The sequence below is a fragment of the Coloeus monedula genome (assembly GCF_965178545.1).
Source record: "Coloeus monedula genome assembly, chromosome: 2".
NCBI lineage: Eukaryota > Metazoa > Chordata > Aves > Passeriformes > Corvidae > Coloeus > Coloeus monedula.
This window is the reverse complement of record NC_138782.1, coordinates 117,066,513-117,077,029: the sequence shown is the minus strand read 5'-3', so window position 1 is coordinate 117,077,029 and position 10,517 is coordinate 117,066,513.

The following is a 10,517-nucleotide window of genomic DNA, read 5'->3' as shown; positions in this document are numbered from 1 at the left end:
TCAAGCCAGCAGCAGAGAGAAAAAAATGAGAGAGGACAAAAGAGAAATCAGAAAAAAAATTGATAAAAATAGGAAAAAAGCTCTATATTTTCCTTCCTGGTTTTTTTTTTTTCCCCAAACATGAAAAATATTAAATTGGCCCAGAATTATGAAGAAAAAAATACCCCAAAACCCCATCACCAACAAGGGAAGGAAACCAGGAGCATTTCACAAAAGGTTCTGCCCTGGAGGCCCAGCTGTACCCTCTTCAGGTGCTTCCCAGTGGTGCCCGAATTCTTGTCAGTGGAGAGGGACAACCCTTGGAGGTGCCCAAGGAATGACTGGAGGTGGCACTCAGTGCTCTGGGCTGGGGGACAAGGTGGGGACCAGTCACAGGTTGGACTTGATGATCTTGGAGGTCTTTTCCAACCTAAATGATTGTGTGATTCCACGATTCTCTGATGTGAACTCATGGCATCTTAACTCACATCACCTCTGCTCTGGGGATGAAATCCCAAGGACAGACAAAAGGCAGGAAATGAGGCAGGCGCAGATAAGGCTCAAAGATGTTCTTCACACAACCAGTCACTGGGAAATGGAAGATTCTGGGGTGTCCTCAAAAAAAACTCCTGTGATTTATTCCAAATGGGATATGACATGTGGAGATCAAAGAACCGTAGAGCCATGAAATCACAGAATGGTTTGGGTTGGAAGGGACCTCAAAGCCCATCCAGTTCCAACCCCTGCCATGGGCAGGGACACCTTCCACTATCCCAGGTTGCTCCAATCCATGCCCAACCTGGCCTTGGACACTTCCAGGAAGCAAATAAAAAAGCGCTGGGGACTTATTTATCCTGGTATTTGTGGTGGAGATCTGTGGTTCTCTTATTTTTAATTTTCCATGTAAGAGGAAAAGCCAGGAATAAAGGATTAAACACAAACAGCCTCTTTTTTTTTTTTTTTTTTTTTTGCCTTTTTTTTCCCCCTTTGCGTGTTTGGTTTTTGCTTGCAAGAATATAAAATGTAACAACTTTTGCCTCCGTTGTGGTTTTCCCACTGCCCGTTGTGAACTGTCAAGGCTTTTTCACTGTGGTAAGAAGGCTGAATTCTGAAAATGTTCTTTATTCCCTATATGAACTACCCTCCCCCAAAACAAGAAAGAAAAGAATTAAGTGTTTTTCATCTATAATTAGTAAACCCAATCTGAATTCACGCTCCCATTATATTGTCCTTTCTTGAAAAAAATGTAATCTCAAACCTAGCCGAAAATTACTAGAAACATTTAAACTTCTTGCTTAGAGCAGTTCAAGCCCAGCTTTCCTTTTCATTGAGTTTAAACAGCAACTCATCCAGAAAGGTCGTAGAATTTTCTGAAAACAAGCAAACCAACCAAAACCAAACCAAAAAGCCCAAAGTGAAAGTAAAGTTCAATTAAATTGTAAAAAAATGGGAAAAAAAACCCCCAAACTATTAAACTTTGGAGATCTGTCCAGCCAGAAATGACAAATATTGAACCTTCCAGTTCGCTCATTTTGTCTTTCTACCTCTTCCAGATGGAACGCAAATGACATTTTTCTTGATTTCAGGAGTATTTTCCACTGAAAAAAAATGTGATCCTTAATGAGTTCTACCTCTGCCATGTGTGTTTTCCTGGAGTGAACATTACACGAGCAGTTTTACCACAGCCTGGGCAGAAAGGTGCTAAAAATTATCCTTTCTTCACTGCCAGAAAAAGGCAGTTAATCCAAAGCAGATATTTTGGGAAGGAGCCCTCTGTGGGGTGCCTGCACCCATTTCTCCATGGTGGTTTAGGTATCTTTGGGTGTTAACAGCTGGAATATGCTCCAATGCCTCCGGTGTCCCGCTGGAATTACAGTGAGATGTCACAGCTGTTCTGCCAAAAATCCATAATCCTGTGAAAAGGCACAGCACTAAGTGCTCTGGGAGAGGCAGGTCCTGTCCTGGATCTGCTGTCCCCCACAAGGCCTTTAATCCCCTTTTCCCTTGTCTTCCCAGATAATAAAATCCACCTACCCTGCAGTGTTGTTGCGAGGCTTAACGTGGTAATCTTTATAAAGTGCCATGGGATCTTTTGGAAAAGAAAAAAAGGAAAACCTATGGTCCAGCCTGATGCTGGTGTCACATAGCCAAGGAGTGATGCCCAGGGAGATACAGATGATCTCTAAGTTCCCTTGCAACCCAAATCATTCAGTGATTCCATGATTTTGTGACAAAGACAAGCCCAAGGTCAGCTGTCCCTCTCTGAGTTATCGCTGCAGAGCCCAGCAGCCATCCTTCATTCACACTCCTGGGTGCCAGCAAGGGTGACACTGCAGGGGCATTTTTCCAGCCCATGGAAAGACCTGTCCCTCTGAGAAGTCTTCACCTTTCTGCACTGAACCAAATCTGCTTTGTTCGCCTTGTTGCTGGTGGGTAGGACAAGACGGGGCTGAGCCCGAGGTGCTCTGTTGTGCAAGTCAAAAGCCAATTTCTGGAGAAGGGAATTCTCTGGGGAGACCTCAGAGCCCCTTCCAGTGCCTAAAGAGGCTCCAGGAGAGCTGGAGAGGGACTTGGGACAAAGGATGGAGCAACAGGACACAGGGAATGGCTTCCCACTGCCAGAGAGCAGGGTTAGATGGGATATTGGGAAGGAATTCTTCCCTGTGAGGGTGGGGAGGCCCTGGCACAGGTTGCCCAGAGAAGCTGTGGCTGCCCCTGGATCCCTGGAAGTGTCCAAGGCCAGGCTGGACAGGGCTTGGAGCACCCTGGGCTAGTGGAAGGTGTCCCTGTCCATGGCAGGGGGTGGAACTGAATGATCTTTAAGGTCCTTTCCAACCCAAACCTTTCCATGGCTCCCTGATTCTGTATAATGGCCAGAGCTACACATTCAGGTCCAGGATTCTCCTGTCTCTGGTTTGGTGGGATTTTTGTTCATTTCTACTAAAACCCTCCAAAACTCAAACCACTGTCCAGGATTCCACCTCTCTTTCACAGCAAGTCCCAGGACTCACATCATTCCTGACTTGTCCAGTGCATGAAAACTCAGAGGTGCATCAGTCACCCAACAGATATCACAGTTTATTAGCAATATCAACACGGCAATAATGATCCAAGAACGAGGGCTAATTACACATAAATTTGGCAACACACCTGAGTATTCTTTCCCCATGTGTTGCCCTGGAGTTCTGCCTGATGATAACAATATCATTTCCTGATAAAATGAACTTTCATGTTATTGTGTCTTTTGCAGTTACAGCCTGTGGTGTATTTCCCTGCTTTTCCCTATGGAGACAAAATGCTGCAATCCTAGGTGGGTGTGAAGCAGCAGGATGGGTCCAAAAGCCAAAGGATTTCAGTAGATTTAAGGGACCATCAGCTCTGCTTCTCTCTGGTAATGCTGATGTATCAAAAATATTATACCAGAGATAATTTTCTTTACAAACCCAAAAGAGAAGAAGAAGGAGCAGGCTATTCCTGAGGGTAGAAGGAAACTGGGAGCTTTATTTTGTGCAGCCATAAGAATCTCAGTGGCATAGTCTGAATTCCTGCTGCCCTGAGTGAGGCCGGGGAAGGCTGCACTGTTCACTTGGCTGGAGAACAGCAGTGCAAGGGGGATTTTGGTGGGATATTTCTGGAAATTTGGGTGGGTGTTAATTAGGAAATGAAAAAAAATCCCATGTTGCTACAGAAATTGTTGTGTAAATTACATGGAAATTAAATACAATCCAAAGGAACTCCAGCAGCACTTCATAGAATCATGGAACCGTTTAGGTTGGAAAAGTCCTCTAAGATCACCCAGTCCAACCATTCCCCCAAAACTGCCAAGGCCACCACTGACCCATGTCCCCAAATTCCACATCCACACGTCTTTTAAATCCCTCCAGGGAGGGGGACTCCACCACTGCCCTGGACAGCCTAAGCCGGGGCTGGACAACCCTTTGGATCCTCCTTTCCTTTACAAAGCTGAGGCCAGGGGATCTGGGAGAGTCTGAGTGACCATCTGGTGAGTCCCAGCCCAGTGTCCCAAGCTCAGGAAATTCACCTGTAACAGATCTAGGAGAAGAGAGGAAGACTCCCAGAAATTCCCACCTGCCCCCAGTGTCCCTTGCTGGAGGACATTGCCAACCGCAGATCACAAATTCACCCTGCACCAGGGAATTTTTTTCACTGTTGGAAAACACCAGACATTTTTCACTTTTTTTTTTTTTTCAAGGTTTCCTTTTTAAAACTGTCAAGATTTTGTGGTTTTTTTGACTGGCATCTTGTCCAAGGTCAGACCATCCTGCTGCATTATCACTCAGTCCTGCCAGCACTGCCTGCACATGAAACCCTTCTTGTCCTTTCCTCATGCAAGTGCATTTCACATGGATTTGGGCTTCGAAGTCCAGTGCTTGGAATTTTTGGTGCATGAAAAACTATTTTGTCTTCATGGCTTTACTTTTATGTGAAATCTGCCTCTCTTTTTTTTTCCTTTCCTCTCCTGAGTAAGTGGATTAATTCAACCGATGATACCTCAGTGCAGAAACAATTTTTTCAGCCCCAGAAGGAACTCAGCGATGAAACCTCTGTCCTGACCCCGCATCTGCCACCCAGGGGCGGAGGATTTGGGTCAGGATTGGCTTTTTTTTCATCATCACATCCAGCCTCGGCGCTGCATCTCCCAGCAGCCGGAGCCCGGTGCGCGATGCTCGGAGGGAGCGCTGGGGCATCGCCTGCGGCTCCGGCCCTGCAGCCCTTCCCTTCCCGGCGGCGGCGGGGCTGCCCGGGGCACTGACCCCAGCGCCGGGGAGTCTGGAGCGGAGCCGGCGGCCGCCGCTCGCCGCCGTCAGCCCACACCTCATCAATAGGGGCTGACAGCCCCGGCCCCGCCGCCCCGACGGCACCGCTGCCGGCACGGCACGACTTGGCACGGCCCGGAGTGCGGGCTGCGAGCACGGAGACCCCCGAAGGTGGGGTTGGAGGCAGCCCCATCCATCCGGGATGTGTTTGGGGAGGAGTCGGGGTGCAGAGAGCCCCACGGGAGTCAGGGTGAAGGTAACCCCACAGGGATCCAGGCATTCCCGCAGGCAGCAGCCCCACGGGTCTGGGATAGCGGCAGCATCACTCGTGAGGGGGTAGGAACTTCGCAGTGGGGCAGATTGAGGGGGTCAGGGGGGCGGAAGGGGGATACAGGGGTGTAGGGGACCCCACAGCGACAGGTAAGGACATCCAGTGAGTGGTATAGGCAAGTAGGAAGGTAAGACACGTAGGTAAGAGAGGTGTAGACGCACGGAAAAATGTACGGACAAATAAATCAATATTCTGGCAAAGTAGACAGGCACAAAAAAGCAAATAGACATAGGAATGAGTAGGGAGTTACAGAGATGTATGGATATAGGGATAGATACATGGATATATGGCTAGATGACGGATAAATGGATATATGGCTAGAGATGATGGATAAATGGATATATGGATTAATGATGGGTGGTGATACTGACTGAGGTTCCACATTCCCAGGGCTCCAGCCCAGGCACTTCCAGGCAGAGCAACCTTCCCCGCCTGATGCACGCGGCTTGTCCAGCCTCCCCGAGAGTGAGAAGGGGTTTTCCATCACCGCTGCTGTTCCTACCGGACGCGAGGGGCTCTGCCGGGACCGGTCAGTCCCCGACCGCCGGGATGTCACAGCAGGTGTGTTCCACACGAGTGGTTTCACTGTCGCTGCGTCAAGGAGCGGTGACAATGATGACAACAGAACCACACGTGTGGAGGGCGCTGCGAGTGGGCGACGGGAGCCCCGCTGGTGACGCACCCCCTTCGCCCCCAGAGGGTTCCCCCCACCGCCGGTGATGTTCGCCCACTCGTCCCTGTGCTGGTGGCCCCGGCACATCCCCCTGCCACGGGTGACGTGTGCTCACAGATGCCACGCAGACATTCGTCACACCGCGGTGGCACAGCCCCTGTCCCCCAGGGGAACGTCCCTCCGAGCTGGGCTTTCCTGTCTCCCCACCAATTCAGAGAACCCCGGATCGGGAAATTCAGAGCCCTGACGTTTTAGGCTCAATTTCCTTGATTTTGGCAGTAAAGCTGACAGGAACGCAGCGCATTGATCCACGCTGTGTTTTCAGTGTCCTCTGGGACAGATCTGTCCCCTCCACGCACACACAGTGGCACAGACACGCAGGGCAACACGTGTCCTGTGGTTCCCGGGTCCTAAAGATTCCCGTTCCAGGTCGGTCTCAGATCCTGCCTCTCCCCAAGTTGCCATGGCACTGACCCTCACTTCTCATCCTCTCCCCTCCTGCTGCATCAGAGCACGGATCGCTGCTCCACGCACCTCTGCATGCCATGTTTTTGTCCGAAGGAAGTCACTTGTATTCATTTCCACTGAGAGTAAAAATAAAAAATAAAATTTAAAAAAGGGAAAAAAGCAATAATATAATATTTGGGGTTAGACTGGGTGGTCAGAAGGGATTTAGAAATTCTCCTGAAGCTCCACTGAGCCATGATGCTCCTTGGCCACCCTTCTCCCGAGGGCAGCACCCGGCCTTTGGGATGGCGGGGGCTGGAGGCGGGGGGTTGGTGGCATTTTAGGACCGCTGCTGTCCTGTAAACAGATGTGACGTTTGTTTGGGAAAGCGTCTCTGAAAGGCGTGACAAGAGCCTTTGGTTAAGCCGGGGCGGGGGTGGCAGCCACAGCAGAGTCCCCTGTGAGCGGCTCACGCTCCCTCGGCTGTGGTGGCGGGGTTGTGCCGCTGTCCCTTCCAGCTGTGCTGCCCACGGTGTCCCGTGGGTTTTCCTTGCGCTGGGGTGTCCTGGCACGCGTCTGTGGGCAGGGGGGTGCAAGGGGGCCTCAGAGCGGGGACTCCAAAGCTCCCCAGGGAGGAGGGTCCAGGATCTGTCCCCCGGGAGCGTGGAGGGTTCATCCCTCCCCCCGCAGAGCTCCACCGGGGGATGACGCTCGGGATTCCCCCCCTTTGCTGGAGCAGGGGAGGGCTGGAGCGGCAGGGCCGGGGACAGCAGCCCCCTGTGCATCCCCACACCCCCAGACGGGTGGGAAAGGGGCGGGAGGAGGCGATGCCGTCCCGAGACGTCTCCTGGCTCGCAGGGAGCTTCGTCCCCCACTCCCGGCCATCCCCCCTCCCAAACCATCCCGGTCCTGCCGCGCAGTCCCAAAAAATCGGGGGTGCATCTTGGGACCCCCCTTCCCGTCCCCGATTGCACCGGCTGCTCTAACACAAACCAGGGACAGCCTAGAGATACCTATAGGTAGATACCTATAGATAGATCCCTATAGATACCTATAGCCGATCCATACGGCCCACAGATGCCACCCAGCCGAAGGCACCGGAGTTTTTGGAGCCGATTTCTCCCCTCTCCGCTGTCCCAGGGTGTCCGGTCCCCTCCCGCAGCCCGTAACTCTCAGATTGCCCCCAGCCCCCTCCTCCAAACCCTCCCCGGCCTCAGCCAAGGCAAGGAATAAATAAAATAGTTAAAATTATATTAGTAAAAATCCCAAATACTCCTAAATACCCAATACACAGCAGCTGCCGGCCGCATTTATCCCTTTTGCTCTGCTAAAACCGCATTTCCCCCGCTGATTTTCCCCCCTCTTTTTAACCATTTTTTTCGTGATTTTAAAAAAAAATTTCAGCACAGAGAAAAATTAAAATAAACTTTCTCCCCTCTTCTCCTCCGCTCTCCCAGTTCCTAAAGTGGCTTTGGGTGGGGTTTTAGGTTTGTTTTTTGGGTGGTTTCTTGGGGTTTTTTTTGCATCCACCAGCACCCGGAGCTTTAACTCTAAAACCGCCGCGGAAGTTCGATACAAGGAAAAAAAGCAAAACGAAAAAAACCTTTTAAAATAGGCATCGAATCGATTTTTTTCCTGCTTGGGGCAGAAGTGGGGGCTGGAAAGGAGAGAGACCAGGCCAAAGTTTGTTCCCCTGGGTTATTTTCAGCCAGATTTCGTTAATCGCAAGGGAAAAAAAGCTTCAGCGAGTACAGAACAGAGTTTTGGGTTTGGTTTGGGCTTTTTTTTTTTTTTTTTTTTTTTTTTTTTTTTTTTTTTTTTTTTTGTCGCTGCGCTTTGCCGTGTCCCATCTGCTTTTTCCGAGAGAAATTGTGTCCGAAATCCATCCTGTCCTTCCCGGCTGTTGGGTCACGCCAGGCTGGGCTCAGCGCGGTTCCTTAACTCTCCGATTTTCGGGATGCGCGTCCCGGCGATTCCCGGCTCCACTGACCGACAATTCCCCGCAGAAAGAGGCTGGATCCGGCCACAATCCACGGGAATTGCTTTTGTACGTTTTTTCCTGGAAGTAGCAAAGCCAAAACAGGTCCTTGAAATCTTCTCTGCTCCAGGTATTGCTTCTTGGCCGGGTTTAATCAGTTTAAATTGCATTTTTGCTTTTTTTGCCTTTTTTTTTTTTTTTTTTTTTTTTTTTTTAAGGAAAGCGCTGATTTTCAGCAGGAATTCAACGAATCTTTAGGAAATCGCTGCTCTGGGAAAGAGAACCGTCAGGGATTTTGCAAAGGAAGGGAAGATGAGCGTCCCGAACCCGGCACATCTGGATAGGCAGCTGCTTCGGGGAAGGGATATAAAAAGAGACATCGAAATACTTAAATCTCCTTTCTTTCCCTGTGTGCCGACAGCCCCGAGTTCCAAAGCATATTTTTATAGATACATGTATTCATATACATTTTTTGATGTACGTATTTACACATTTGGATATTATATATGAACTATTACACATTATATATTATTATTATTATTATTATATGAACTATTACACATTATAGTTTTTATATTGTATATGCATTTTTATATATTTCATAGTTTACATATATAAAAAAACCCCAATTTGTACCACAGGGCGTTACAAATTATAAACAATAAATTATTTAGGTATGAAAGTACATCCATGTTTGCACGCAACACACTTTCCTATGAATTATAACATACATCGAGTCCCGTCTGTACTCAATTTTTGTATCGATCTGTATAAAATTACACACTTTTTATTAAATACATATTTCCCCCCGTGTGCTAAAAGTACAAATATCCACAGTGACACCGTTGCTGACATTTATTTGTTATGCATTTCTGTGCCCATAACTTTATTTCTATACGGATCTATAACTGTTTTCATCCCGATATTTGGGGCAGTCTCCAACTGTGTTTTCGCACCTTTTGGGGTTTGGGGAGTCCCTGTGCCCCCTGAGTATTCCAGAGTAACGGGAGGGCAGAGCATGAGGGGATCGCACATCCCCAGGGACTCATTCCCGACCCGGGAGCACCCCCCAGGAGCTCCCTTCAACTTCCATCCCCCTTCAATAAATCTCTTCCCCCCATCCCCTCTTCCTCCCCCACCCCGTCTTTTTCATAAAGAGATTTTAAATTTTAATATAATATTTTTATTTCCAAGCACCACAAGCCGCTGCCACCTCCCCCCTCCCCCCCCCCCCCCCCTTAGGGTAGGAACCCCAGCTTTCCACGGGAAACTCCAGAGTGTGAGAAATACGAAATACGAAATACGAAATGCGAGAGTTATTCCCGAGGAACTGGGCAGGGACCCTGATGGCCGGAAAGACCCCAGGGTGAAATGAACCCCCGAGAGAGGAGGGGGCTGTGGGTGCAGGGCTGAGCCCCACGTGGGATGGGGACCCCAAATTGCAGAGGGGTGCAGCACCCCCCCCCCCCCCGCACTTCGCCATTGACCTTTAAACCCATCAGCCTCTGCAGAGCATGGAGGGACAGGAAATGGGTGTCCAGTTTGGGGGGAGCACCCCCAGACTGGCTGGGATAGAGACGAGAGCAGCTGCCACCTCCTCACTCCATGATCTGGGATCACGATTTGGGGCAGAAGCACGGAAAAACCTTCCCTGTGCAATATCGCCAACAAAAGGGATTGACTGCAACGGGATTGGGGGGCTGGGGGGTGTCCGTACCCCTCGGAAAATCCCCCTGATTATTTCTGGGAGCCGGGCACGGGCAACGCTGGGGTGCGCAGGGACGCGGGGCTGCCCAGCCGGTGGGGCCATGCCCGTGGGGCTGGTTTGATTTTATTATTTTATTCTTTTTTTCCCCCCTTTTCTCTCTCCACAGGCATGAAACCTGGCGCCCGGCTGATGGTGCGACAGATACCGGCCCCCCCTCCACCCCCCCTTCCCTCCCATCGCCGCCCACTTCCACGTGATGTGGGCAAACCAGTCAGCGAGTGGGACTGGGCAGCCTGGCCATACTGGGGAGCCAGGAGGGGGGCAGCGCTGCCCCTAATCCCCCAAGGAAGCAGGAGCCGGGCATCTCTGAGCCCTCTGCCTTTCCCACGGGAGGGGGGGGGGTTCCTGCCCCACGGCCTCGCCCCCCTCCACCCCTGTGCCCCCCAGCACTGAAGGTGGGTAGCGCTTCTCTGTCTCCTTGCTCCTCTTCCTCGCTGTCACGCTGGGACCCCAGCGAGCTCCTTCCTAGAGGCCTCCCCGAAAGCTTCCTCCTATTGTCTCCTCGGGCTTGAAAAGGGACTCGATTTTGCTATTTTTTTTTTTTTTTTTAAATTTTTTTAATC